This window comes from Ochotona princeps, chromosome 15 (genome assembly GCF_030435755.1).
Source record: "Ochotona princeps isolate mOchPri1 chromosome 15, mOchPri1.hap1, whole genome shotgun sequence".
NCBI classification, from domain to species: Eukaryota; Metazoa; Chordata; class Mammalia; order Lagomorpha; family Ochotonidae; genus Ochotona; species Ochotona princeps.
Window position 1 is genome coordinate 26,522,710 of NC_080846.1, and position 23,683 is coordinate 26,546,392.

Sequence of the window (23,683 nt, forward strand, 5' to 3'; positions counted from 1 at the left end):
TTATGGTTGCTGATTCTTGTCTTGGCTGCTCCACTTCCCATCCAGCTCCCTGCTTGTGGCCTGGGAAAGCAGTGGAGGAGGCTCAAAGCCTTGGAACCTTGCACACACCGGAGACTTGGAAGAAGCTCCTGGCTTCAGATCAACTCAGCGCTAGCCATGGTAGCCATTTGGGAAATGACTAGTGGATGGAAGATCTTTCTCTCTGCCTCCCCTTCTCTCTGTAAAACTTATCTGCCTGTTCAATAAAAATAACTTAGTCTTTTAAAAACATAAAATATACCACAAGACAACATTTCCACTGGACAAGTTTGTTAACCTGAATAGTTACCCTTCCAATTACTGACTCTCCTTCAAGTCTCAAAATGTTCTGATGCCCTATGCATATGAACATGTTCAGATTTTCTTTTTTACTTGATAGCCAGCAGAGCTTTAAATTGAATGAGTAAACATGATATTTGAGGCATGAAAAAAATGTTTAAAAAGCAGCTTTCTAAAGCTTTTGAAATGTCTTCATTCATGCCATGCCCTCTTCCTTGTTTGGCTTAGATTTGAGTGCATGATCCACAGCCATGTTGAATATTCCCAGACTAATGTGCAGACTATCTTTAGAATCTATCTGTGACTTTCTGTAGGCTATACCATAGACAGGCAATGACCTGGGCCTGCATGGCTCTGTAGCTGTTTCTTAATTGCTCTGGTTGCTATGAAATGGATGGGATTGTGGTGTCAGGAGTAAAAGTGTGAGCGGCAGATAGGAGATGGTGGCAGCTGTCCAAGAGCGATAATCATGTCATTGATGAAGGTGACGGCAGTGAAAATGGAGAGATATGGATGTGTTGTGTATTGACCTTGCAGTGGAATCAGCAGGAATTGCTTTACACCAGTGTATGCCACTGTCAAAGCTCTGGCACTTTTAGTTTGAATTCATTGCTTATGTTTCTACGCCTTTCTATTAGATTGCACATTTTAATGCAGAAATCACCAAAATCAATTTTTAAATATTTAACTCTTAGCACAAAGATTAATAATCATCTGTTGGGATACACAGGTATAAAATAGACTCCCTACTTTGCTTCACAAAGGCACAATTTCTGTTTATATGATATACACCCATAATGTTCAGGCGGCCCGGTTAATTGTAAGTTGACTATAATTGTATACTGAAACAACTATATTCAAGTCTTGAGTGAATGACCATATTCTAATCACAGGCTAATAGAAAATCACCTGAAATGAGACCATTTCACTTTACATGAGAAGAGGAAGGCCAAATATCTAATATTCTGAAAATGAGTCACTGCTCACGTAATTTTAATTGCCCGTAGCAATGGTTTGTGTTAGGGGAACTTTATTCAATTTTTCTTTAAATAGAAATCTCTCATGGATGCCCTGTTGATTCTGTTGGTACTCCCTGCTTGTTAAAACAGAGTAAGGGTTTCAGGGTTATTGTGAACAGAATCTGTAGCGAGATCTTAGCTGATGAGCACGGAAACACACTCACTGATTGGCACTTCTCTGTTTTGATTCTGTCTGTTGATGATCTCAAGTGACCAAGAGCCATGAAAGTCATGATACGTGCATTCTGCACGTAGCACTAGCATAATCTCCAGGTTTCTGCTGTGATTTATAGTAAGTCAAAAAAGATATGCATAGCCTTCAAGGGCAGGTTAATGAATCATTGAGTAGAAGCGAGCTTTTCAGATGTGCTTTCAGGGGCTTAATTATTTCTCCTAGGCTAGAAGTCGCAGCAGGCTATTCACAGTAAAGAGCCAGTCTTCTCTTGTGCTGCACTCTCGAAACACAAACCTTGCCTAATGATGATGAAGCATTTAAAAGTTAAAAATGGCAGCTGAAGGTTCTGGGTTCTTCTGTTTCTTTTTAACATCAGAAATAAAATTTCTACCAACACTGGTCGAGAGATGGATAGAAATCTCTTCTTTTGAACGGGCTATGCTGCCTGTTCAGAGAAGTCCCTGCAGGCCCACTTCATTCATCCACATCTCTTGCCTGGGGCTTCTGTGTTTTTGTGTTTGCAACCCCTGTGCTGGGTTCACTGCAAACCTCAGGAGCTACTGAAGATCATGAACAGTCCAGGACACACCAGGGTTGGGGGTGAAAGACAGAGCAGGCATTACAAGCAGCAGGAGCAAAAACACAGAGCATCAAGGTTTTCAGCTTCCCAGAGAGCACACCTGTCACTATTTTCAGTTACTTCAAGCTGACATGTGGGGTTCTACCTGCCTCTAGAGATGTCCCTTAAGAAGCCAAGCCCTATACAACTGTCACAGTGCAACTGTTCTTAAACTCAACTTACAACTTCCTACTGACAATGTAACAGTACTTAAGAAAGTTCATAGGAAATGAGTATAGTGCAAACACTGTCATGAATTCTCTCAGAATTTTGCACTAACATAAATTTATTTTTTAAACTGAAAGAAAAAGAGGAAAGGAAGAGCAGGGGTAGAGAAATCTCCAAACTCCTGGTCACTCCACAAATGCCTGCAAAAATTAAGACTGAGCCAGTTCAAAGCAGGGAGCCAGGAGTTTGATCCAGGTGTCTCACATGTGTTACAAGAACCCAAATAATCCAGCCATTACCTGATGCCTCCTGGGGTGTACCTTAGCAGGAAGCTGGATTTGGGAGTGAAGGTGGTACTTAAACCCAGGCATTCTAATATGGAATGTGTCAAGAAGCATCTTAATGGCTATGCCAAACACTCACCTCTAAATTTATCACTTAATTCCATCTGTCCACAAACATTTTTGAAGTGCTTTCATATATTCATAATTTCAAAATATTTTAACACATTTCAAAATATACTTTGGCACATTAGTATTTAGAAATATTAGCCTATTTTTATAGACCCTGAGTTTTATTTGTTTTCTGAATAGCTGAAATATCCTCAATTCAAAACTACAAATTGGGTGCATTTGGTTCAGCCACTGAGCCTCTGCTTGGGATACCTGTGTCTGACCTCACAGTGCATGAGTTCAGTCCAGCTTTACTACTCACTCCAACTCCCTGCTGATGCACACCCTGGAAAATACAGGCGGGAGCTAAACTACTAGAGTCCCTGCCACTCTCAGATGAAGTTCTTGGCTCATCACATGGCCCAATTCCAGCAGCTGCTTGACCAGTGAACTAGCCAACTGGAAAACTAACTCTCTCTCTCTCTCTCTCTCTTCCACATTATCTTTCAAATAAAAGTATATATTTTTTCTAAATACAAGAATTTTGATGAGAAAATTTTCATGGGAACCCTTCTATGTGAGATTTTCAGCCTCTTTCCTGACATTTAAAAAAATTTACCATTGGTTAATTTGGGGGAAATGCATTCTAGGGTCAATACATAAAAAGATTTAATTTTTATTTGAAAGGGTATTTATCAACTTCCAGTTCTGTTGGAATCTGTTAACAAATTCAAAGTTATTTACAAATTGCGTCTCAATTCCCACTACATTCAAACTAAAGATTCCCTAGTTTTAATAACTTAAAAAACAAAGCTTATGGCTTATCACCAATGTTGTATGATGAATTCACTTTTCTAAAGTTAAAATTGTATAAATAATTATTTAAGTCATATTTTTTAACTCGAGGATAGTTTGAATAGAGGATGTCCCTTTCTCATCTGTTCCATTGTTTCTCATACTTTTCTAGCATGGAATATAGGACATGGAAACTCATATGTACTTAGGCAGAGAGAAAAAGTATTAGTGAGAAGCAGATGATTAATCAGAGAGAGCTAGGAGAGAGAGAAAAAACAAAAATGGGAGAAGAAAGAAAGGTAAAGGTGTGAATGGGGGACGGATATTTCATTACAGGAACCCTGCAGGGACTAGTGGTTTTTTAGGTATCCCAAAATCCACAGCCAAAAACAAGCAAGAAGTACAAGCCAACAAGCTTCATTCTTTCCACATTCTGATTATCATAGCCTGTTTAAATACCAATTCCCTGCATTGCCAAATTTCAGCTCTGTGCTGCTAATCAGGTAGGGTGATTACATGATACAAATTAAAGCACAAATGAGCCTTAATCCTCTCTCCACATTCCATGGCCAGAACTATTAATGAGGAACAGAATTAACTAGTCTTAGTTTCATTCCTACTTTGTCCTGATTAAATCTCAATCCGGGCCAGTTCTTTAAAGTCCACTATTTAAAGCTAGATGTGAAGACTCCCTAGTTCAGAATTTGTCCTTTGTGGGTGTATCTACCAGACCTCTCATGAGTACATTCTGTTTATGCAGATAACCTTCCTTCAGTTAGGAGGACAATTCTTTAACCAGGGATATATTAACATCTGTATCCCATTTCTTGCGCTCCAGACACTGAATATCTGAAACTATCATGGCTAAAAGGACAAGTTCTGTTTCTACACCTGCATGGACGAGACCGTGCTCACTGCACACACTGATCGCTTGGTGTGTGTGTGATCACACAAATATTGTGATAGCACTGACATATGGGCAACCAGTATGTTGAGGGGTACTCTAGGCTAGGCATGGCAGTAGGGCTTTCCCATGTTAACTGAGCAAATAAGCACCATTCTCAAGACTCAGGTCCCACAGAAAACTGATGACTCAAAATGGGATAATGGTTTCAAACATCATGGTGGACAAGGAATAAATAGGATAAATTCACGCTCCAGAACTTTCCCTTGCTGGTTCTGGCCCTGGTGTGAGAAACTGTCACAAATTGAACATCAGACAGAAAAAATATTGCTAGTTAGGCAAACAAATGGAAAACATCCCCACAATTCATGCAGAGTCACAAGCCCTATTCTAAATACTGGATCCTAAAGTGTTTAGGACCTCAGAATTGTATGTATTTCATAAAAGCATTGAAATACATTTGCTATATGTTATACAATCTCCTATCAAAGTCTGAGGCAAGACTCTTTTATCAAGCTGGCCAGTATTCTTGCAGCAGAGTGTGTGAACTATACACTGAATGGGGTAAACTAAACAATATAGACAGCATATGTCAGGGCAGGTCTAATTTATCCTCAAAAAAGTTAGAGATAATATATTTTTGTGTGCCTTGGCTTTCGGAAATTTGCACAAAGGACTTTTCCTTTGGCATAAATTAATAGTTTGGGATAAAGATACACTTTGCTTTTCTGCCTCATTATAGTTGTTTCTCTAACTTATTCTTGGACCCTGCGTGAGGCCCTAGTTGGAAGAGCTCCTAATTGTGCTACTTATCAGTGCACTGGGCTCACCAATTCATTGATTTGGAAAATATGACTGACTTACAAAACACATACTGTGTGCCTGCACCACACCAGAAATACTGTGGCCAATCAGCTGTTCTACTTAGTGGCAGACTGAAACTAAGGTCATTGAATCCTACATTCTTGATGTCATGGTTTACTAAGACCATTAAAGTTATAAGAAAATATGCTTTATAACTTCTTTCAATGATACTTTAATGGCAAATACTTAAATGTGTAGTTTTTGAGGCATCTAGCTTAATGCCAACACTGAGTTAAAATATATGAAATTAAGCTTGAGCAGCAAGTAGTACTGGAAAAAAATATGTTCTGTCATAACTATCTTATTTTATTTATTGATTTAAAATTTTTAATTGAGAGAATGTCTTCCCACTGCCATTAACTCTCTAGCAACAATATTTGTAAAACACCAAAGCATTAATTTAAGAATCTGAAAGTTACCTGTAGTCTGAACAAATAAAATATATAGAAAACATTTATGATACCACTTGAGTTGAAATGTGATTAATCAAATTGAAATTAGAAAGGCCACTAGCTTAGGAGGCACAAATGTAAGCTGATACACCAGATCCAATAGTTCTTATTTAAGAACTCATTGCTTTATTTTTTTGTTCCAACACACAGTTTTCAATAATCCAATCTGTAGAATGGTTGTATTTCATTCTAAGTATCCAAGTGATCATCCAAGGGATTTTAAGCAGTCTTCCAGATTTGAAATTCCTCTGGTTTGATAAAGACAAGCCAGAGAATAACTTAATAGGAAATTTGAAAGATGGAACCAGAACATGATATTATGTCAAAACAGAGAAAACTAACACCAGTGATATAATTTGGCATTAAAATAAAGGATATGAAAGTCATGGCTTGGAACTTATGGAAAATCAATTCAAGATTTATGTTTTATGCCAATCTCACGTCTGGAATAAGCTTTTAGCTATGATGGAATACGATTTACACCTTCATATTTATTTGTGTGGCTGTAGCCTGTAGGATATAGAAAAATGTACTCCATGAGTTACGGGGAGTCAATCTAGGTTTTCTATTTGACATGAGATTGTTTTATAAATAAAAATGTTAATATTTTTATATTTTGAAAAATCTGCTCTGTGTGTCGTTTGGCATAGTAGCTAAGATGTCATTTGGGATGCTCTCCTCCCACTGTAGCTTCCTAGTGATGTGTACTGTGAGAGGCAGCAGGTAGCAGCTGATATGGTTAGGACCCTACCACCCAAATGGGGACACCCAGATTGGGTTCAAATCTTCCAGCTTTGGCCTTGTCCAGCCCCAGCTATTGTAGCATTTGAGAGAGGTGGGGAGGGAGCAAAGGGTCCAACAGCTAAGAGATATTTCTCTCTCCATCTTCCATCTCTCTGTGTGTGTTTTCCAAATAATTTTTTAAAGTGAAATTAAACTTATTAGGCCAGGGAAAGAACAATAGTGCACAGTTTTGAGTCATTTGCCAAAATGTAAAATCTAATATATACAACTGTGGAGAAATAGGCCAAAAAATCCTGTATGTTGGGATAGAATATTAAAACTGGATGCAGTTAAATTCCATGAGATGATAGTGGCACAAATTTGCAAGACATCTCACTTTCTACAATTTAGATATTAGGTTTGTTGGCCATTTAGCTAGAAGAGGATGCTGAACTCACATAGGCAATCATTTATGATGGACACGCACAGGCCACAGAAAGAGCTAAATCCTTAGATGTGCTCTAGCATCAGCACCTTATTAAAACAATACTTCACTTTTAACATGACTTAAACTATATTCTGAATATTTTTCCGTTACAAATTTTATAGAATTTTTCATTCAAAAATTCCATGTTTTAAATATGTTTTTTTTAATTTAATATACTTGTCATTTTTACTTATTTGTGCTCATTTCTTTGAAAGAGACAGATAGATCTTTTATCTGCTGAGTCACTCTCCAAAAGTCCACAGGAGCCAGGGCTCCAGATTGAGAAAACTGGAAACCCAGAACTCCATCTAGGCATCCCATGACAGTGGCCAGGGACTCAAAAATTGAGCCATCACCTACTACCTTACAGGATATTCATTGGCAAGAAACTGGAATTAGACAAAGGGCTAAACATTCTGACTTGGGATGCAAGTTCCCCAAGCAGCATTTTAATAACAGTGGCAAAAATTACCCCTAACTCATTATTTTGTTAGTATTGCAACAATTATTATCAGTTCATTTTTATGTTTTGTTAACTTACAACCTTGTTGGATGTGTTCATATAGCACACTTAAGACATTTCATAAAATGTGCACTGAGACTAAAAAAATCGAAAGAGTCCCACATCCCCATGTCACCTTCGGAGAATATATAGCCTGAACAGCGTACATTCTGCTATTTCCAATTCTCTAAGACAGGGCTCCGTCAAAACGAAAAATGGAAGAATTATAGTAACTGAGTGAGGAAACAAATAAAAAATATTTCTAAAACATAATTCTTAAAACTTCCACATTTCACATTGCAATTTTGTGGCTATTAGGAGGGCAAAAACAATGAAAGTTCAACTTCATTTCACTCTTGAAATAGACTGACACTTCCTGGAAGCCAAGCCTGCTGAGAAATAATGATCAAAGGCCACTTTTTGGGCTCTATTTTGTATTACTTAGCTTAGCGATACCCTTGGACGGGTACCAAAATAATCCAGGTAATTTTCTAACCAAATTCATTCTCTTTGACTTGATCACTGCTGACCCTTGTATGTGCTTGGAAAGTAAACAGAAGAAGTGAAGTAATGACTGGCCCTCTACTTCCAGTTCAACAAAACGCCTTGTGAGAATTAACTAAATAATTCAAATAAAAATGTGGTTTCAGTTTTACATGTCAGCAATGAAGAGTCGGCATGGAAAACAGAATTCAGCTTTTCAACTTCAGGGTTCAATCCTGCTTTAAATTTCAGCACAGAATGCTGCCTCTCTGATGCTTATTACAGGTTTGAAGAAGCACTGTTGTGGGTTGTGCATCCTACTTTTCCTGGTTGCTTCCTAAGGATTTCACCTTAACAGTTCTTTCAAGTGTAAATTGCTTTTGTACATCCTCTCTGAGGGCCGAGCTGCTTTTCCTTGAGCTGTATTGACATCCAGTGGAGACTCAGAATAATTACAGGTGTATCAAGCTCCCAATGGAATGGAGCCTCTTCTGAATATCTGGTTTGACATAGCTGTTACGTAGTGCGGTAACAAAAAGATAAAGTTTCCCCATGCACAGGGTTGCAGTAACATGAAGCATGCCATAGCTTAAAAAGTAGCAAATGTGGAGGAGAAAACATTCCTGACTCACACCTAAGGGAAAATTTCCTCAAAGTGACAACAAATAACATCAAAATTAAAACATATATCTCTACAAAGGACAGTATTAAGAGGATAGAAAGACGAACTGTGCTTTTCCCAGCAAGATTTATAAGCACCTATGTGACAGAGGACTCGTATCTAGGAAGCTCAAAATTCATCTATAGACATCTGCCTCCATCCAAGATGAAGTAACAGGGTTTAGAGTTACCTTTCTAGAACAAAATAACAAATAGAACTAACAAAATATAGGAAACAATGGATTTTGAGACACTTGACTTCGGACAGTAAGAACAATGACCCTTATCAGAGGGTTAACAGCTGAACCCTGTGGTTAGAGCTTATTGCCATGAGAAAGAGGGTGGGGCACAGTGATAGAGGGAACTCTGGCAGAGTTCAGGGAGAATCTGAGGGAAAGGGGCTGAGGATCTGGGGAAGCCAAGTAAGCATCAGGAGGCAGGGTGAAGACAAGAATCTGTCTTGTCCTGATCATTCACTCTATACCAAGCCACTCACAGAAAGACTGCCACCTGCTATAGTCTGAAAAGATATTGCATGAAGTATTAGATGGCTGCTGGGATCAATAAATCTGTGCTGGGGACAATAGTCTCCAAGCAGGAGCGAGTTCTGGAGGCAGGATTTGTGAAGGAAATGAAGGAAGCATTCCTTCATGATTCAAAAAATCAGTTCATGTATACTAACTATAGAATTCCTAATCTAATTTCTCAGTGGTTTGTGACGTGGTTTTGTGTGTGTTCAGTGGCTATCCATCGCTGCTGTGTTCCAACTCTGTAGATTCATTCTTTTAAATTCACTGTAAAATAGATCTTAATGGCAGCACTCTGAAATAAAAACATGCCGTGTCCTTGGCTGACTTGTTTTAGAACTTCAAAAGGTGCTGTGATTCAACATTCCTTTTGTGTTTCTTTTAGGTTCCTGAAGCTGTCCCTCCTGTGGTTCAGGTGAGGCTAGATGGTAATTTTTTGACCCAGTGAAGCACAGTCTGATATAAGCTTCTCTGGCTCTTATCTTAATACTTCTCTCTAGCACAGTAGCTTTTCTAAAGATTCCTGAAAATGTATGCTCCATTTAAATGGACAGTCTTCAAATGGCATCTATGTCAAAAATTTAATAATAATACTTTCCAGTCATCCATCAGTAGATTATCATCTTAAAGCTTTGGAAGGTCCAAAGTAATTCAATACATTCATTCTACTTCCTCTTGGGCAACTGACGCTACTGCTGGCCAGTTTTTTCCAAACAGCCAGGATCTGTGAATGCTAGATCTCTAAAATTAATTCTAATCTGTTCTGTGATGGGAGGATATAGTTATAGAACTGTATAAAAAGCCATTAGAACCCATGTTTTCTATTCCTATTTCTTCTGTGATTAAGATATATGCTTTTAAAGATCATTTTGGAATAGATCAAAAACATCTATCTATTCTGAAATAAACAGCATCTCGGATACATGAAGTTATGAATAGTGCACCTACACTGTGAGACTAGCTCATAGTCAAATAAAAACCAGGATGCAGAGCCAAATCTTGAAAAGCTTGAATAATAACTATGAGCTATTTATCCTCAACGTGATGGAAAGAGGAATGGCAAGTACAGAATACACTGAATTCTGGAACTCTTTAGATTGACAACAGCAACATTAAAGAGCATAGGCAATAGTGAAACCACAGACAGGTTTCAGGAATATATGCTGAGCACATATATTATCAGGGATAATAATGGAAAACACCATAGCAGAGGTGAAGACCAGAACATAAAATACAAGTAAAACTTTGGCTCTATCTTTGAAGGAGAAGATAAGACAAGTGTATCAGGACAATCAAAGATATAATTAAAGAAAAATTCCCCAGAGGTAAAAACAAAACTGAAATTGCATATTGAAAGGAGTTACTATGTCCTCTTCAAAACAGATCATAGTAACCAGAATCTGTTAAAACTTTTAAATTTTAGTAAAAATGAAAGAATGTCCTGAGCATCCAGTGTAAAAGTAAAATCATATTAGAAGAATCAGAAACAGGAAATTCTCAGACTTCTCTCCAGTGCCAGAGAGAATGTGATGGTGATTACGCAGCACTGATGGGGAAGGGGTTATCGGGCAGTGCTTCACCAGCCCTGCTTCAATCACGTGGAAAGGTTCTAGAGACACACTGTTCTGCACACTCCAGAGGCCACGTGTGGACATTGTTCAGAACTCTCAGGCCCTGATTAAAATTTTGAATGGGAAAAAAACAAAAGCTCACGAGTTAAAGTCACTTCGGGGATGGTTAGCTGACAACAGTGGAGAATGAACTGACTTGAAAGCTATTCAGTCGAAACAATCAAATCCCAGAGCCAATCCAAGGCACACATGCACACAGCGAAGATGGAAACCATAAACATTCCAGGGAACCTATGAAAAGTGCTGAAAGGGGAAAAAAAAAAGGCTGAATGATTGAAATTCCTCTATAAACTGAAATCAAACATTGTAGTTGTCAAGTATTTGAATTCATGATAGTATGCATTGGACATAGTTATTTTGTGAGCACTATTAGAACATGGCATTTACTTTCCCATTCCTCATCTAAATGTTCGTCTTTGGTCCTTTCATACTATGTTGTAATTTAGCTGTCCTTGAGATAGGCTTTGTGGCATACTTGGGCCTTACTTCTGCTCCGGAGTCCAGATCTGCAGAGTGACAGTAATGTGCTGAGCTGAGAGCAAGCATATCACCACCTCTCAGAATCAGTTAGGTGACGCTTCAGATGAAATAAGCCAAGATGTCCATGTTTCTGGTGTCTGTATGAAATAGCTGCTTTCACTGAGTCTTTGAAATGTTGGTTAATAATACAATTTATTGATACATAACACGAGACAGTGGTTGACAACAGTGTGGAAGGGAATTCTGGCATAGGTAGCACAGGCAGAACCAGATAGTCAGGAGCAAAAGCCAGTAGACTTGGAAAAGTCACTCCAAATGTAAGGGAGAAACATGCTTTTATTTTGTATTCTTTAAGACAATTGATTGTTCCTGTACTCTTCTTGTTATTAGTGAGTTATCCGTTTGGCTAAAGTTACTTGCTGCTTTTTCCATCAAGATTATGTAGAATTGAACACTTAAACAACAATCCAAAAAGGAATATCTTAGTTGCTCATGACCTAGTCCATTGAAGAGAGTCAAAGATCTCTTCACAATGATTAACATGAAAATCCTCAGTGTATCATTTTCATAGGGGTATTTTTTTTTAATGTTTGGTGGCGGAAGTCAGTTCTGTGAATTGCTTTTTAAAATGTACTTAGTCTAGCAGTGAAGATGCAATTGGGATGGTTGCATCCACATCTCAATGCCTGGGTTTCAATCCCTGTTCTGCTTCTTGATTCCGTTTTCCTGTTAATTCAGATCCTTGAGACAGCAGGCAATGACTCTGGTGATCCTGTCCCTGACACCCTGGTGGGAAACTTTGCTCAGGTTCCTGACTGATGTAGCTGATGCTGACTGATATCTGAGGAGCAATGCAATAAACAGGAGTTTACTCTTGGTTTTTCTTTGTTTATCTCTGTGTGTCTGAGTCAATTTCCTCCCCCCAAAAAATGCCTTTTAAAGTTTTTTATAGACTACATCAGCATATGACTGTGCCCAGAAATAAAATTTATCTAATGTTGTTTAACTCAGCATTTACAAATTAAAATTAGCCACAAAACCTCTATTAACATGTGGAGTGTAGCACAATTGCTTAGATAATACTACCTTGGAGATTTAGCATGTCTTTTGCTTGCAGAATTCTTCGTTTGCTTAAAGTAATAGCAGAAAATGCATACTGATTGCTTGCTCTATTTCCAGGTTTAGGTTTTCTAAATGTTTTATGTGCATTAAATCGTTTAATTCTCATGCAGTAATATACAGTAAGTCCTATTACTATTTCTACTAGCAAATGAGGAAGCCAAGGCACGGGATTAAATAATTGAACCAAGGTCAGCCACCTTCTAAGATACAGAACGAAGAATTATGTTTAATAAATTCAGTTCTAGAATCCAGGATCTAGCACCTTCTTGCCTCCTACTTAGTGTATTAGTCTGTTTTCCATTACTTTAACAATCTTATAGAATAAATTGAAACTGTATCTACCCCTTAGCAATTAATTAGAAATATTTGCCTATAACACAAGTAATTGGTGATCAAAAAGTGAGAAAAGTAGGTCCTAGATCCTTGTCATCTCTGCACATCTTTTCGACTGGAAGATTTCATTCAATTTTTGACAATGGAGAAAATGGCAATGTAGCTCATGTTCCTGGGCTAGTGACAATCCAGAAAGAAAAACAGGCAAACCAACGAATGCAAGTCCTTTTGATTCTTACAATAATGAATACATGTGTCTGGGTGTTTTTGACAATGAGTACAAGTTGACAAAGGCGGTGCGGGAGCAAGATGGAAGTGTCCAGCCAAATGCAGTCAGATCCTGAGGTTCCATGATCTGGCACTAGTCCTTCTTTGCTGGGCTGTGAGATAGTACAGTCTGCAGGTGAGGCCGGGCCATCATCACCAGGGTTTTGGAACACTTTGGGGACTTAGAGCGGCCTCTGATGTTTAGCTTTCATGGAACTATTTTGGTATTTTAACAAGTAACACAGCCCTTCTACAACCATATTAACTTTCTGTGCATTACTGGAGAATTCCTATCTGTTGCATTCATGATGTTGCCATTTACTTGTCAACTGAAAGCAACAAAGCTTCTTCCAAGCGGCTAAATTCAAAATGTAGAACTAGGGAGTTGACTTTCCTCCACTCCCGTTCTTCCCTCTCCTCCAGCAGGCGGCAGATGTGGTCTTCCATGCCAGCAACTCATGCAAAGATGTTAAGAGATCCACAAATCTGAAAATTTTAATAGCTATATATATGAAGCAAGCATATCACTCAATTTGTGGACCTTATTGTTTAGAATAAGGTTAAATTTTAATGTGTTAAAATGTTAGATGTGTAAGAAAAAGCAAAAATCATGAAGTTACTAAGTGGAAGATTAGATATGCAATTATTTTAAAGATTGATTTATTTGAAATGCAGATTTTCACAGAGATGCAGTGATAAAGAGAAACAGAGGGGTATTTCACCTGCTGGTTTACTTTCCAAATAACCTCAGTGGCCAGAGCTGAGCTGATCTGAAGCTGGAAGCTGGGAGCTGCCTACGTGGGTACAAGGGCCCAAGGCTTTGAGCCATCCTCCACTGCTTTCCCACACCAAACCCAGAGAGCTGCATTGAAAGTGGAGCATCCAGGACATGATCCAATGCCCATATGGGATTAATGTGCTTGTAGCTATAGGATTAGCCTGCAATACCACCACGTTGCCCGCCTAGAGTTGGATCTTAACTGGGCTGATTTCCTTCATTTATCTTGTTTTCTTCTATGTTATCTCTATTTGCCATACATAAAGGATGCATTTTCTCATTTTCTCTTTGGATCAGCTCAGCTCCAGCCATTGCGGCCACTTGGGTAGTAAACCAGTTGATGGACGTTCTTTCTCTCTGTCTTTCCTTCTCTGTGTAAATCTGCCTTTCCAATAAAAATAAAATATTTTTAGGAAAAAAAGATTCTTCTGCATGAGTTTTTAGGGAGATTGTTCACACACACACATTCAGTTTGCCTTATTTGCTTTCTCTTTGGAGTGAAATTAAATTGGATCAGTCTTTTTGGAAAACAGAATTGTAATAAATATTAAATGTTGAAGAGATAAATATACATATCCTAGTAATACATTACATAATGCATATGTATAACGAAACCTCACTTTGTACCCCATTGGTATGTACAATTTTTAAACACTAGAAATTTTAAAACAAATGTTTAAACATTATGCCTATAGTTAAAAAAGAATTGTTTTCCACTGGGAGTGTCAGCAAATTAGTAAGCTGTATTTGACTATGAGGTATGCAGTTCAGTTAATGCTTTTGTTATAATCATTCTTGCCTTTCACAAACATAATGATAATTTGAAAGATTAAAATATCCTCCTGCTACTTATTATATGAGTGAGCTGGTCCACATTACAAATACCAATATGGTACTCATCTGGCGCCTGATTCATATTGCAGTATAAATCACGCAGCAGTTACCTCCCAAGTTGCAAGCTGCCTTCACCTGCAGTTTAATTCTTCCAGCTGCTATTTGCTTGCTGAATATGCTTTCAAATATAAAAGAACAGCAATTTTGTCCTATTTTTAATTATGCATCCATTCTCAAGGGAAGAAAAGAATCTGATTGTTTCCATACAGGCTGCAATACTTCTTCCACACTCTAGACTTGCCTTTGCTCTGATGAGGGCTGCTGTTGAATGTGTGGCTTGTACTTAACTCATTTGAATTTTGAGCTTTTCGGAGATTGCAATCTTTTGAATGACACCATGGAATTACAGAGACTTACGAGCAACAGATTCCTTGATGTCTTTAATCAATTCATTATCCTTTACAGAAGGAAACAAATAGAAGGGCTTACAAAATGTTATGAACATGTAATAAAAAATCTAGAAAATTTTGGTTAAATTTCCATCTCACCAAACATATTTAACTTCTATGAACGATTTAACATTATGTTAATTAGCATGGATTAATTGCTAGGAACATAGTTTTGAGGTTGAGCATCTACTTACAAATCAAGCTAGTACTTGTACATAACAGAGACCTCTTCCACAAAAGATACATAAGCTACTAAACTCAAAGGTTAGCATGGAATATACTACTCATGTAAATATCCAATTGCACATTTTTGCCTCCCAATACATAATGCTCAGTAGTTGGCCTTGGAGAATCTACCATGTGTAAGAAAAAGAATCTGGGGCTTTGCTATCAAAAGATTTCAAACACTGTCTCAGAAACTTGCTTGTTCTTGCATGTTAACTTGTGTCTCTTGAATTTAATTTCATCATCTGGAAATGGAAAAAAGGAGATATATTGGGGTCCAACATGGTGGCCTAGCGACTAAAGTCCTTGCCTTGAACGCATCAGGATCCCATATGGGCTCCGGTTCTAATCCCGGCAGCTCCACTTCCCATTCAGCTCCCTGTTTATGGCCTGGGAAAGCAGTCAAAGACAGGTCAAAGCCTTGGGACCCTGCACCTGGAGCAGGTTCCTCTCTCTTGGCTTTGGATCTGTGCAGCACTAACTGTTGTGGTCACTTGGGAAGTGAATCATCGCATAGAAGATCTTCCTCTCTGTCTCTCCTCCTCTCTGTATATCTGACTTTGCAATAAAATAAATCTTAAAAAAGGAGATATATTGTAAAGGAATCCTTTATAGCTATAAATTTCAGTTATTTCTATGGACTCAAAGTTGAGGCCAAAACAAACATTACAAAACAGGTGAAAGGGTTTCATTGCTCAAGTCACGATTTCTTGGTTGTCCATCTCCTAATGTCGGCATTTACAGCCTTACCTGCCTTTTCCTTCATATGTTACTCTCAGGCAAATTTCTAATTGCTATCCTAAACTGTGCCATTTTAGATTTTCAGGCTGTGTGCTCACATCCATGGCCATTGTCCACAGAGTCCCCAAAGCTGGTCGTGGCCTTCATATTGAAACTGTTCTGCACACTTGGAGACATGTTGCCACTGCCCTCTGATGAAACCCAGTCCTGAATATTAAATGTTTGTATTATCAGCTTGGCAGATGCTATTGCTACTTGCAGCAGAGCAAATCACAAACCCGTGCGTGTGTGTGTGTGTGTGTGTGTGTACTTTTCTTGCTTTGGCTTTATTACCTAGGTGATCTTAAGCAAATCTCCTTACTTTCAGTTTACTTATCTATAAATAAAGACAACTTAGGATAATTTCTTTAAGAGTGTTATTGGAAGAATTTAACAAAGTGATAGATACGACAGCTAAAAATTATTGAACTGTTAGTGAGTGGCATAACTGTCCTAAACACTTTACATACAGTCACTTAATTCATCTTCCCAATACCCTGATGAAGTTCTAGAAAAGGGATCAGTGTTGTCCTTCTGCAAGAAGTCCAGGGGGAGTAGTTTATGCAAAATTATCAGTAATTGTGGAAACTGAGACTTGAACTCAAATCTCCTGCTTCCAGAGTCCACTTAGACACATCAACTCTCAACTAATTAAAGCAATAATTATTCATGGCAGGAAAATCACAAATTCAGTACAAGAGGGTGTGATTTAGACAAAGAAACTCCAAGTGCAGTGAAAGAAACATAAAACTCAAGGCCAAAGAATTTGGCTTTGAGTCCTAGCTGCACTCAATGGTCTATGCCAAACCACTTGACCCCTGCTATGTTGATTTCTTGCATGAAGGACTCACATGCTTACGTGTAAACCACAGTATTGTTTGAAAAAGAAATGAGATAGTCTCTTAAAGAACGGCTGGTGCACCATAGGTGTTTTTTCCCCTCTCTTTCTCTCTTTTTTAGAACATTATTTCTGCTTCCCAATCTCCTATCACCGTGCTGTGTAATGATTTTGCTGCTTGCATTTTCTGCTACACCAAGACTCCAACACATTCATGAAGTAAAAAAATGTTGACAAAAATTTGCTATACTTGAACTGACACATTCCTTTAGTCATTTCTGATGTGTGTGAAGACAGTGCTTAATCGAAAAGAATGTCTCTGGGATGGTGGAATTTCAAGTACTGTTCCAGTCACCTAAGTCAACTATCTAGGACCAAAACAACTTTCTCAGCATGCCTGATGTCACAAAGCATAGCATGTAAGCTACACCCCAGGCAAAGGTTCAAGGAGGCCAACTAGCTTGTTTCTTACACAGAGCTTAACAAAAAGATGTATCAAATGATTAGAGGTGACCTAAGGCTCAAATTCTCTCCCATTAACCTAAATCCCTCCAAATTGGCACTTTACAGAGGCAGGTGAGCTTGCCACCTTTCTAGGGCTTTAAGGAAAGTCTCTGTTCTTAGATGAGTCACAAAGGATAACACCATCTGGTGTTTTTATTCTTTCAATTCTTTAAGGTCTTTAAGGGAGAAAAGACCTTAGAATTTGCTGTCAAAAGGAAAAATAACAAACCCTTTGGATATTAACCTTTAGTCAGTTTTTGCCCACCCAAAAACTCCCTAAAGTACTTAGACATGTTGTGCAATATTGATTTATAGGGTAACAGTATTTGACTAGGCTCTAACTGAGGAACCTACACCGGAGACGCACAGCACATGAAAACAATGCTAACAGGTTTATACTCGTGAGATAATCCAGATGACTTTCATCTCCAGTGAAATCCACCTTGGTGTGCAAACAGCTGTGTTCCCAAAATCCCCTGAATGGATCTTCACAGTAGTATGTGCTTAAATAGCTGCCACACAGCTGACAAGTGTAAGGCTCCATTGATAGGCAGGCATTTGAGGATTAAGACTAGGATGTGAAGGTTTCTCAAGCCAAGTGACTTTCAGTTATTCAAGACAGAATAACTATTTGGAGAGAGACTGTGATAGTCACCCAGGGAAGTTGACTCTGCAGGCAACAGTTGTCATTTGTGTGACCCCTGTTGTTCAGGGAGCATCCATAGTGGTAGTGAAGAATCAGAGTCAGCAAAGCACAAAACACCCGTCAGGTTTGAATTCCCGTCTGAGGGAACTTGAACAAGTTTGCAGGGGAGAGTGAATTAAAAGACAAGTTTGTTGTTCATGCAACAAATTTTTGAAACCCATGCAGATTCTCCGTAATATTCATTCTCCATGAACATTTTGAAGACACACTAAGCGTGGTTTTCAAAAGAATTTTGCACCAAGATAAAGTAACATTTCAATTTCACTTCTCATGAATCCCTTGCAGTATGCTCATTTCTGTACTGAGTTTGTCCAAGGGATGGTAATGAGCCTTAGTGTAGGGCAAAAGATGTCAATAAATAGATCAGGACAGAGAACTTCTCACTGCCTGCAAGGTTGGCCACTTAGGCCTACCCATAACATTTGTACAACTTGAAACAAAAATACATGTGCAGATCCAGATAACATATGCCAATTAGATAAAATGTGTCTTATTTTTTGCCACTTTGGCAAAAGTAAAACAAATAAACAAACAAAAACTCTCAATATCACTAAGTTCTGTGAGAAGCCAGTAGCGTGGTGTGACTCACCTTACTGTCTCAAACTTTCTTGCCTGTGGACACCCCAATAAGCTAGCTCTATCTGCTTCCCTGGAAACCACCTTTTGGCCTTATCTCAACCCAAGGCGGCCCACTGGAGCAAAGGCCATCTTCAGGAGGACAAGCCAGCCCAGGGAGCCACACTGGCCTGGACACTGAGTCAACGCTGTGGAGACAAGCATTGCTGGTGTCAGTCCTGATGCTGTCTAGGAAGCCAGAGGCCACTGACTATCAACTTCATCTGGTTACTTTCTGGGAAAGGACACACCTAGCAGAGGGTCTCTAACATGCTGACCTCTGAAGCTGGGACTCTCACAGAAGACACCCCTTTTGTTACTTGTGTCTAGGAATAAGGGCAGAACTGGAAACACGCAGAATACCTTATTCTTAGTTTCATCTCCAGCAGTTTTGAGACCAACAGGAACTGGGTGATGCAATGACTCTGATCTGAATATTCACTGAAGGCTTGTGGTTTCAAGCCACACAGAGAATTTGATTTTGTCTGAAACCTGAGTTACTTTACAAAGTGTCTAACTGCCATCAATAATCCTGGGCTAAGTGACACTCGAAAACATTGCTCCAATAGCTGGGTGTCTTGGCCCAGCCCTCCAGCCCTTGTTGCACTTGGAGTAAACACTTGACTTAGAGGGTTCAAGTTCTGAGTCAGAATCAGTGTGACTTCTCAGGGTGTAAACCATACTTCTTGTCAAGACAATTTTCCTCTTATTAACCAACCATGAGAATGAATATTAGGGTACTTTGAATCACTCACAGAAAATGAAATTAAAAATATTTATTTTGACACAAGTTTGAAATCTACACATATTTTTCCATAATATGCATTTCTTAAGTTTTTGAAGATCCTCTAGCATGCATAGATTACAGACTTTTTGTACCAAAATAACTTATCTTTTAATTTCACTCTCCATGATCCATTTGAAATATCCCAGTCCTTGGTTTTTTGTATGTATTGTACAGGTTACCAGTTTTCACATATAACCTTTTCCAGAGAAGTATTGTTTATCATTTTTCCTCAATGTCAAATGCACTGCCTTTTAAAAAATAGATTGCTATAAAGGGTTAGCTGAATTACTATTAATGGAGTGAAGTATATCTAATTTTTTTTTTCATTAATGTGTGTCTACTTGAAAAGCAAAGAGAAATGTCTCCTGCCTGTTACTTCACTCCGTAAATGCATGTACTCGGCAGTGCTGGGCTAGCCAGAAGCCATCCTGGAACTCCATCCGGGTCTCCTATGTGGGCGAAAGGAGCATGAGGGCTTGAGTCCTCCTCTGCTGCCAACTAGGATAGATTAGGATTGAAATGTCCCTCTCATACAGGAGGCAGGTGTCCCAAGAGGCAGTTTAACCTTCTGTGTCACATGCTCCTAACTGATCTCCTTTGTGTGATTATCCTTGTTTTAATTTTCATTTTTGAGAGAGATTGGAGGCTCATCTCACACAAAAAGAAAGCCTCAAGACAGGTTTGGAAAATGGTCTGAGGTTACAATACGTGATTCAGGGGAACACCCATTCAGTTCCAGAATCCTGTGTGCTTTGATAACTGGGATGGTCCAGTTTTCATGCCATGGACACAGGAAAAGGGAATGACCAGGCACATTAAGATTAGGAGAGTCCCAGGCTCAGGTTCCCAGAAACCATTGAGATAAATGGAGAATACTATTTTTATACTCTTTCATTCTTCAAAATTTTATTCCTTTTTACTTCCTTGAAAGGCAGTGGAAGGGGGGAGAGAACAAGAGGGAAAGAAAGAGATGGAGAAAGAGAGAGAGAGAGAGAGAGAGAGAGAGAGAGAGAGAGAGATTGGTTCACTTTCAAATGTTTACAATGGCTATTACTGAACTAGTCTGAAGCCTAGAACCATAGATTCAAACTGTGTCTGCCACGTGAATGTCAGGGACCCACTACTTTGGTCCATCTCTGCTGCCCCCTAGGGTCTGTATTGGTGGGAAGCTGGAGTAGGAGAAGGACTGAGTCCAGCTACTCCAATATGTGACAAGAACATTTTAACTGCCGTATTAACGACTATGGTTAATAAAATCCCAAGTGATCCATCAGAGAATAAAGCTTCTAACCTACTTGAAGTGCAAATGGAAAGCAAGGTGAGGAGGCTCCTGGTGTGTTTGATGAGCCACCTAGGTCTTTACTCAGAGCATAAATGTATGTGAACCCCAGCTGCAGTGATGATAGGCAACCATGTCATAGCTCTGGGATTAAGACTGGGCTAACCTGCTTCTAGAGAAACAGGGCTCCGTTTTGTGAAAAGAGAGGAAGAGAAAATGTGAAGTTAGGACGGGGGCAAGGAAGTAATTGGGAAGAAAGAAGAAAAATTTTAAAATTGGATGACTTCTCCTTCCCATTCTTGTTCTCATTCATTCTCCAAACTCATACAATCCCCTCATATTCTAGCCATCTGAACTTGGACTGGCCAGCATATTTATTTCACAAAAATAGGACTCCCTTACCTGTATAGCATGCTCTTATTTTACATGACACTATGAAGAACAATAACAACAACCAAAAAAAGAATGCTACAAATTACACTGTGACCACACATTGATGTAGGAAAAACTGCAACTTGAGATCAGGAAAAGTGAAGTAGCTTCCTCTTCTGTGAAACAGATATGACACTGTATAGCATAACTTTTTGTTCTTTGTTTGTTTGTTTGTTTGTTTTTGACCCTTTTCCCCAAACTTTTCCACCTGGTTCTGTGCTCCAAAAATGTTGATCTTGCATGCAGTTGTCCAAGTGAGTTCTGGTTGAATTTGGCTCATGGGCCAGTGACAGGAGGTTGATGCGCAGGGTATATGAGTTAAGCCGGAGCTCCTTTCTCCCCATTGCTGTGGATATGAAGTGGGGCAGTAGCTGAGATCCTCCCCACAAAGCCACACTGCCTGCTTCTCTCACAGGCTTTAGCTGGCCAGCAGCAGATTGACAGCTTCCTGTGAGCACTTTCAGATGGAGAATGGTGGCGGTGGAGTTTTCATGGCAGAGAGAATGAGTTTAATCCCTTTGTTAGTAGCCCCTACGCTCTTCACCATCTCTTCTTGATTACTTGAATTTTCCCCATATTTTTATAAATAAATTTTCATGAAGTGTGGTATCTGTTGCCTTCTGGAATTCTGACAGACACAGTGCTAGCTTCACATACTTGCTGTATTAAAGGGAAATAGTGCATGCAGTGATACGAGCCCAAGATCAGCCATGTGGCAAACACTCAAGCTGCCCTGGATTTCACGACCTTGTTAAGTTCATTCCTCTCAGTCACATTCATTCCCACTTCAATGTTCTTCCTCCTGATCTTTGTGGAGCTGCCCCTTTCTTGTCATTCAGATCTCAGCTCACAACTTACTACTCTGGGAAGTCTATTCTATCCAGCTCACAAATTATTAGATGAATTATTCTATCTTGTTCATTCCCAGTCATCTCCTATCTTGTTGCTTTTCGTGTCTTTAATAGATTTTCATCTCTGTGATTATTTCCCTTTACGTATTTTCTTATATCCTGTCTCTCCTGACTAGGATGTAAGTGTATGCATTTCTCCAAGGTTCCTCTGCTCCATGAAGTATCCTGTTGTACCTAGGCAAGAGCAAGGGATCTGCGCTTCTCTGGGAAGCAGACTCAGAAAAAATGAGAAGCATGAGGAGAAGGGCGGAAGCAGGATTGAGGAGGGAGGGCACCAAACCTTCATGGTGAGTCTGATGAAGTCTCTGTGGCCTCACAGGGAACTGTGAGCACAGAGTCCCACATTGGGCAAACGTCACCAATCCCTTCATTCCTTGCAGGTGAGTCATCAACTGATGAGTGTGGTCTCAGCTGCCATCACCTTTCTCACTCACTGCACAGAGCATTCTAGGAATAGCATGACCCTGTGGCCTTGCTAACTAAGTGCCCACTGCAGCTCAAGTCTGAAGATAGCCAGCAAACCAGGCTGTTTGCAGCAATGGAGTGGGTCCTTTCTCGAAAGAGATGTCTAAGTGACCCATTTCTGTAACTACACAGTCATTGTCAAAAAAAAAAAAAAAAACATGGCTATCAAGAACAGACTGATTTTAAGCCTTTAATGTAATCATGGAGTGAGACAACAATGAAGTTTGTTCTATGCTTTATTAAGAAGCTAGTCAACTTTTAAACATTGTTTTCTCTTCCTCTCTGTAAAGAAAATTAGAATATTTACAAATTTTCTTAACTTTTTTTCATATGCCAAAAATTGGCTGGACGTGTTCTTTTCATTTTGCCATATTCCTCACCATTCCATATTGCTTCGCTTATGAGGCCAGAATTGGTTTCCATTTATTATCACACTTGAGCTGTTATATTTTTTATTGTGAAAGAAAAAAAATTATAGTTTTTAAAATTCATTTCCCTTTTTTGTCAACTTCCTGGGTTTTATATATATTTAAGAGATTTGTACTCTGTTTCTATTATTGCTTACTTTGCAGTTCCTGAAAAATAATTTTTTCTTGATGAAATATGTCCTAGGAAAGTCAGCTATCACTAATTACGGTAATCAAAATTGTATGAAAATGAGGAAATTATGATTCCTACCAAAACTGTGTGGAAGTTTTGAATGGAAAGTTTAATCAAGCTTGGGAGATATCATTGTATTATTATATGATAGAAGAGAAATTAAATAACAGTCATTTTTGTAAATTTGAGTAATCTTTTTCTTAAATATTTATGTGAGAGAGAGGGGGGGGGGCAGAGTGATAGGAAAGGAAGAGTTCTGAGATCTTCCATCTGCTGGCTTCATCCCCAAATGGCAGCAACAGCCAGATGTGGATCAGGCTGTTGCCAGAAACCAGCAACTCCATGCATTCTCCTAAATATGCACTCTCCTTGATGTGTGGCATCGGGGGTGCACCTGCTGCTGCCTTCACAGCCACAAGTTAGCAGGGAGCTTGATGAGAAGCAAAACAGCCAGGATTCAGTCAGCACTCTGAAATGGAATACCACATTAGTGTAACTACATGGGAAGGTGGGGCACTGCTACAATGTTGGCTCCAGATTCAAGTATTCTTAAAGTCCT